General features: G+C 39.2%; 3 non-coding genes across 3 annotated transcripts; 2 read left to right on the forward strand and 1 right to left on the reverse strand.

Annotated features, from left to right (window-relative positions):
• Positions 1-2,345: 2,345 nt before the first annotated feature.
• TRNAS-AGA lies at positions 2,346-2,427 on the forward strand. Its single transcript has one exon. It is a non-coding gene; the product is annotated as a tRNA-Ser (tRNA).
• A 609-nt stretch (positions 2,428-3,036) lies between these two features.
• On the forward strand, positions 3,037-3,108 carry TRNAD-GUC. Its single transcript has one exon. It is a non-coding gene; the product is annotated as a tRNA-Asp (tRNA).
• Positions 3,109-5,145: 2,037 nt separating this feature from the next.
• TRNAS-UGA lies at positions 5,146-5,227 on the reverse strand. Its single transcript has one exon. It is a non-coding gene; the product is annotated as a tRNA-Ser (tRNA).
• Positions 5,228-7,998: the final 2,771 nt, after the last annotated feature.

Here is a 7,998-nt window from a genome sequence, read left to right on the forward strand (position 1 = left end):
CAAATATTAAAGAGCAAAAGGGAATGAAATAGAAAAACAATAGAGAAGATCAATGAAATCCAAAAACCAGTGCTTTGAAAAGATGAATAGTATCAATAAATCTCCAGTCAGACTGGTCAGAAAATAAATGCAGCAGGAAAGAAAGAGGGAACATTTACCCAGATTATACAAAAAATAAAAGAATATTTTGGATAATATGCCAATTAAATTGACAAATTAGATGAAATATATCAATTTCTCAAAAGATAGAAACTACTAAAGCCCACTCAAGAAATAATCTGAATCGTAATATAACTATTAAAAATATAATTTATAATTATAAAATTTATAATTTAAAACCTCTCAAAAAGAAAACTCCAGGCCTAGATGGCTTCATTGGTAGATTCTACCAAACCTTTAAAGAGGAAATAATATCATGTCTACATAAACTTTTCCAGAAACTGGAAAAGTAGAGAACACTTTCCTACTCAGTTTATGAATTGAATATTAGTTGACATCAAAACTTGGGGGGGATGAAGGGAAACAAAGAATATAACTGTATCTGTTTCCACTGAACTGTACACTTAAAAATGGTAAAAATGGTAAATTAAACATATATATTTTACCTCAATAAAATAAGCTACTGTAAAAAATAAAAAATGAAATAGCCCTACCTCAGCAAAAACAAAGCAAACAAACCAAACACCAGATCACAGTTGGAGGGAAAAAAAAAAATTGCAAACCAATGTTCCTCATGGAAATAGGTGTAAATATTCTTAACAAGTGTTAGCAAATTGAATCAGCAATTTTTAAAAAGGATGATATGCTGTGACCAAGTGGGATTTATCCTTTGAATGCTGAGGGGACTGTGCCTTTCTGTTCTTAAAGGTGTCATTTTCCATCTCTATAAGGAAAGAGTAATAGATACAGAGTAAGATGCTTTGATTTCAATACTCAGTAGCCCTGTGAATTACAAACTTCTCTTATCTGAACATTTTTCTTATTGTAAAAGTGGGTGGCAGCACCTTATGGAACTGTTATGAGAGTTACATGAGGTCCTGAATATGAAGGCGTTTTCTAAAATGTGAAATTTAGAATAGTTAGATGGTATCATTTTTTTTTTTACTGGTTCAATATCCATGCCACACCACTCCGTATTTCTTCAAACAGATAACAAGGCACTGCAATCATCTTGTAGTCTTAAGGAAGTGTGGGAACACTTTAAGTAGAAATACAAATAAGTACTTATACTTTGCTTGAAAATTTGAAAGAGAGAAGAGCTAAAAGAAGAAAACGATGAGGAGCTGTGATTCAACACCTCGGATAAATTAGTATTAACTTTTTTGTTTTTACACAACCAGGTTTTAAATGCATAAATATGCAATGGCATATTTTAGCCTGTTTTTCCACTTTTAATTTTCCAGTTACATAAATATTGCAGTACCTGTTTTTCTATTTTTAATTTTCCAATTACATAAATAATGCAGATTATTTTTATGACAAATGTAAAGAATACAAACGTAATCGAAATTGATATTTTAATCTCTCACATTCCATTTTGCTGTTTTATTAGATTGGTGAGTGTCCCTTCGGATTTTTTAATGGACTTTAATTTGGGGGTTCATTCGATATAAATAGAACTATTTATGTTCGCTATTTTGTGTATTAAAGTTTACACACATTTTCCAAATAAAACAATAAGAATCTAATTCTTTAACAGCTGCATGGTACCCTATGACAGGAATGCATCACACCGTTCCCTTACTGGTTAGCATATTTATATGCTATATACAAACAATGCCACAGTGGACATCTTTGCATTGTAACCATTTAAATCATGTAAATCACCAGCTGTTTTCGCCCAGTTTCCATTTCGATCAAAGTGCTGATTTCACACAAGTTATGCAATCTTCCACTCTGTCTTCAATTACCTACGAGTGTCCAGGACTATCGAAAGACGGGCTGTTCAAAGGCAATGGATGAGTGGGGGCCATAAGTTAGAGTCTCACTCCACTTCGTAATTAGCAAAGTTTAGTTCCATCTGCAGAGACTCCACTGCCAGAGCTCAGATCACAGCCTACTTTCGGGCGCCGACGGGAGCTCGCTCACCATTTACTAACGTAAAGTTTGTATTGTTTGCTTGGAACGCTGATGCTGCTCATCCTCACGCGGGAGGACTCTCATTCCAGTGCTCTTGTCCAGGTGGCACAGGAGGTTGGCTTTTTTTTTTTTTTAAACCAAACTCTCGTTGTATCTGAAAGTTTACATTCAACTCACAAAGCCAATTTTCTTGTACCAATACGGTAGTTATCCTGATTTGCATTTTTTCATGTCTGTAACGTGAAAAAAAACCGTGGTGAGGCCGTGTAGTCGTGGCCGAGTGGTTAAGGCGATAGACTAGAAATCCACTGGGGTCTCCCCGCGCAGGTTCGAATCCTGCCGACTACGAGCTAACTAAGAGAAGATTTAGAAGAAGGAAATTTCAACCAACTCAGGTATTGCGAATTGAGTTTGGTACTTCCCGGATCCTGAAACCCCCCCACACGGTAATGGAGGGTGGAAGTTATTGACTACTTACTATTTTCATTAAGATTATGGGTGCCTTAATTAGTAGATACCCAATCATTTTCCCTTTAGCGGAACCTTTGCACGGTTTTCTGGGACGCCTTGCGTTTCCCTGCCCTCCAAATCCTCTTGAAGCCTATACTTGTTACAAGTGTTGATAGTGCTTTCCTCTTCATGGAAATTTAGTCCTAGTCTGAGGTCAAAGTCTGTGGTCAGTTATCAGTTTCTGTGGAATCAGTGGTTCAACTGCTTTTGTCACCCGGTCTCGCTGGTTGCAAATAACTAGAAACACTGTCAGAGATATCGACACCATCACAATCAAAAAAACAGGCTGTCCTGACAGACCCCGTCGTTTCGACTGAGGAGGCATATTAAAGTGTAAACTCGCCAAGTATAATCAATTTAGTACAATACAAACTTACAGACTTAAAAAAGTGGACGAGAGTACTTCAGTTTATTAGAGGTAGTCAAAAAAGATAGTCTTTCAGTTCTTCCTCGTTAGTATAGTGGTGAGTATCCCCGCCTGTCACGCGGGAGACCGGGGTTCGATTCCCCGACGGGGAGAACAGTAGCTTTTTGCATCTTTTGCCCACTGATGGCCCCTACCTGGCTCTGAGGGCAGAGCTGTGGTGGGACCCACTTGCCATTCCTTCTTAACTGTCACTGGACCCTCTCGACTTTCCTCACTCCTAAAACCAGCTGCTCTGATCACAGAAACATTCCAGGCAATTCTGAAAACTCAAAGTCACAGTTAGTTTAAGGCCCTAAGGAGAATCTAGGTTTAAATGACACAAAATGTACTTATTAAAAGTTATCGAGAATACAGTTGTCTAGCAACTGCCTCTTATTTGCATGGTCAAAAAGCTCATGTAAATGTTCAAATCCTCCATCCTTCTAGACATGAAATCCTGGAATGAAGATATTGACATGGTCCAGCTGGGGGATTGTGTACGCTCCAGCTGCACTAGCTGACCTGGGCAACTCCAAATTATAGAATCCACAAGATGTCAATCAAACATATGAGGGAAGATGACAAAGTGGCCACAGACTACAGACTTTTGAGGAGATTCCCAAGTTTCAGGAACACATGAGGAATGTCAACATTGCTACTTTCAACAATATCTGAAGCTTCAGGCAATGTGTTAGTGAATGTATGTCCGATTTAAAATAAAAATCGAGCTTCCTGAAAGGTGGGGGTGGGGGGGGATCTTAAAAAGCCATAGCAATCAGGACAATGTGATACTTGCTCAGGGGGTGTAAATTGGCTCAACCACTTGCGAGAATGACTTAGCATTATATATTAAAGCTTGAATGTATACATGTACTGTGACTCTGCAATTCCACCCGTAAGTATATCTCTCCAACAAAAATATTTATTTATATTCACTGAAATACATGTACAAGTATATTCATGGCAGCACTAGTTGTAATGGTCAAACTGGAAATAATCCAAATGTCTCTGTGAAAGTGTTGGACTTTAAGAAGCGCCTTGACATCAGGGGCTGATTTCAAAGAGTGGAGAAAGTGGAAAGTTACTTGTCAGAACCAGAGCAAGGGCATTTAGGGGTTGCTAAGACAGAGGAAACTCAGAATAAAAGTGGCCAAGAGGGGTGAGAACATTCCTGTATTTGGCACCCTGCTAGCTTCTCTTTTGTTCTATTCCTTCCATCTCCTGGCCTTTCTCCTCTCTTCTGTTTTCTTGTTTTTCCGTATCTTTTCTTCTCCTCCCTAGACCTTTTCTTCCCAACTTTCTTCTGTATGAGAACCAAAGTACTGAGTGTCTGAAGTTACACCTTGTTTCCTGAATGTACTGTAAAGCCCAGATAAGTGTTCTTGGTCTTTGAATGTGCTGGAGAAGATAGGAAGAAGAGACTGAGGCCAGAGAACTTCACCTGGAATTTTTCTAAACTGTAAGATGAAGGCATTTAACAAAATCAATAGAATAAAAATAATAAGGGCTTGGCAGTCAGAGGTTAGCTTTAACATCCACTTCCTGTGGTTTAATAAACCTTTCCCATTCTTGGGCTCTCGAATTTTCAGGCCGAGAAGATACAATGTGTGTGGTACTGTCTACAAACCAACCATTTATATTGAAGTTACAATCACAGTCATTGTTATTATTGCTGCAAAACAGGTAATGCCTTATTGCTGTTGAATGACAGACAGTCCCTAAACTTGGGGTAACAAAACACTTAATACACAATAGGCAAAATCTTCACACCCCAGACAAGCAACTTAGACTTATCTACAGAGAAAACTCCATGGAGTCTGACTTCAATTCTCAGAGTTTGTAGGTGAGGAAAAGAGAATTGCCATCCTCAAATTAGGATTAACGTTAGGTGGATTAACGTTAGGTGGTGTTTACACCACAATAGATTCTCTCTTACTGGAGACACAGTTGTCTTGGGTGTTGGAGGAGGAGGTTAATGGACTCAGAGAAAGAGGCAAACTATAAGGCAGGGTTACCTACAATGATGACAGATAGAACGCAGAGCACAAGGCAGGGTTACCAAAGGAGATGACACAACTGTAATCCAGGAGACTCAGTTGCCTTTGGGGTACAATTAGAAAGAAACTATTTGAGAGAAGTCAGGCTAAAACCGTAGCCGGCAGGATTCGAACCTGCGCGGGGAAACCCCAATGGATTTCAAGTCCATCGCCTTAACCACTCGGCCACGACTACACAGCTGTATGGTGTTCTTGGTTACAGCTTTTGAAGATGTGAGTAGTGTGCCATTCTTGAGTAGTATAGTAAATAGATACTACAGTAAAAGATGTTTTGGTGCCTGGTTACTAAGTCTAGTAACAAATAATTTTCTAGGTGCATTAAGAGCTTCCAGCTTTTAGATGAAATAAGTCATCCATAGTGAATTGGAATTCAGTTGAGAAATGTGGAGTTCAAAGGAGCATTCCAAGACAAGAGATTTGGATTTTCTGTCCCCCTAGAACTCCACTTGCTAGTCATGGTTGAGGAACCTGTTCACAGGTATTTGTGAGATACTAGCAGAAAGGGAGTTTGGAGCTGAGGGTCTGATCCTAGTAGCTTCACACCCTCAAATGACAATGGCACAGGAAACCCGCTAGAGGAAATTTGAAGGAATTATGACCTTGGAGTCATTTGCTTTTGCTTTCAGTATTGAATACTAAGCCAGAAGTATCTTCAACAGCTTTGAACTGCTTTGTCCTTTCTCTGGCTTAAAGAATTCGTTGAAACCCAATTTGAGCAGGGGTGCAGGATGAGAAGGGGCAGGGAGGACCTAGCCTTCGTGGACTCTCTGAAGAAAAAGTTGATGGGAAGGTCTCCATCCTCTCAGGAAAAGCTAACTCCTTTTCACCTTCCCCAGGGAGGGAAGCAGGCAGTCCCAGGAGCCAGGGGAATATGGAGAACCTTAGATAACATGTTTTCCAAAATTTTCCAGCTTGAGAACATTCTTTGTCCCTCCTAATGCAAAAGAGCTTGTGAATGCCACACTAAATCTAGCTATATTAATACCTTTTTTCCCCCTAGGATTAAAGACTGTTGGTTCAGGGAAACACTACAGAACCAGGCTTTTATTGTTTATTCTTTAATGGGGAATCTCAGGGATTACAGCTTTGAGTTCTGGGAATTGAAGTGCTTGACCAAAGTACCACCAAGTAGATTCAGACAGACTTTCAGATACAAATGGGAGAATTCCATTACATTTGAGACCCTCAAATTCTCTTGCAGATACAGTTCTCCCACACTCGTTTTCGTTTAGGGCAGACAAAACGACAGTTGCTCCTGAAGTGAATTGCACTGTGTTGCTCAGAAAGATATGTTGATATCCTAACCTGTGGTACTTGTGAGTGTGACCTATTTGAAAACAGTCTTCGCTGATTTAATCAAGTTAAGAGGAGGTCACGCTGGATTCAGGTAGGCTCTAAATCCAGTAATCCAGTGACTATTGTCCTTATAGGAAATGGGAAATTTAGAGACACAGTCACCAGGACAAAAGCCATGTTGAGAGGGAGGCAGAGTGGAGTGATGCAATTACAAACCAAGAATGCCAAGGATTTTCTTCAATCATTAGGAGCAAGGAAAGAGGTCTCAGATTGTCCCTCAGAGCACCTAGAAAACAACCAACCTGGCCAAAATCTTGATCTTAGATTTCTGACTTCTAGAGCTGTGAGAGAATAAATCTGTCTTTTTAAGTTACCCAGTTTATGGTTGTTTGGGCAGTCTTAGGAAACTAATCAGCTCCCTTACCCATGTTCTTGGAACAAGATCCTTTCTGTTGCTGCCCTAGCACTTCTCCATTCCACCAGGAAGCTCGTGCAAATGATGACTCACTTTTTTTTTTTTTCTCTTGAGATGGAGTCTAGCTCTGTTGCCAGGCTTGGAGTGCAGTGGCGGGACCTCGGCTCACTGCAACCTCCAACTCCCTGGTTCTAGCGATTCTCCTGTCTCAGCCTCTTGAGTAGCTGGGATTACAGGTATGTGCCACCATGTCCAGCTATTTTTTTTTTCCTGTAATTTTAGTAGAGACGGGGTTTCACCACGTTGGACAGGTGATCTTGAACTCCTGGCCTCGTGATCTGCCCGCCTCGGCCTCCCAAAGTGCTGGGATTACAGGCGTTAGCCACCGCGCCTGGCTAACTCACTTCATTTTGAAGAAAACTCACTTAGCGAAACAATCCAAACTAAAAGAAATCATTTATGTTCAAAGACACTTATGATATTTTGTTATAATAATGAAATAATTAAAATAACAAACATTTCCAACAATGGGAGGGAAGATGATTATGTAATATAGGTTATATCTACCTGGAAAAATACTACCAATAAAAACGGTATTTTGCAACTCTTACTAGTGGATAGCAGAAATAAATAAATAAACTAACAGTATTTTTGAAAAGATTGTGATAGTTCAGGCGAGAAGCATGTGATATAATGTTAAGTGAAAAGAGGAGAATTTTAAAAATGCATATACTGTATAACCTCACGTAACATTTTTGCATTATACATATTTGGGAGATGTGGGAGAATACACCAATGCATTACTAGTTGTGTCTGGGTTGTAGGATCATAGGGTTTTTTTTTCTTTGTTTTTCTATGCTGTGAAGCAAACATCATTATTTAGGTTTAAAAACGAAGGGCAGAAATAGCATTTTATTGCTGGAACAGGGAAAAAGTAGTCCCTAGATACAAGAACTTTGATGTTACTCAGTAGTCAAACATTTGGCTCAAGTGGTCACATTTTCAAGGGGACTTCTGGTTAAAATGGTAGTGAAACCCAGGGCTTTATTTTTGCTTTCTTAAGATGCCCACAAGTTGGCAATAAAAGCAATTCAAAAAATGTGTAAACCTACAGTGATGAAGAGAGCATGAGAGCAAATAACGGATAGTACAAAACATTGTTTGCTTCCCAAATTAAAGTAGCTTGATGCAAGGGAAATTTACGAGTTTTTTTTTTTTTTTTTTTTTTATATGAG

This window comes from Mandrillus leucophaeus, unplaced genomic scaffold, assembly GCF_000951045.1.
Source record: "Mandrillus leucophaeus isolate KB7577 unplaced genomic scaffold, Mleu.le_1.0 Scaffold392, whole genome shotgun sequence".
Taxonomy (NCBI): Eukaryota; Metazoa; Chordata; class Mammalia; order Primates; family Cercopithecidae; genus Mandrillus; species Mandrillus leucophaeus.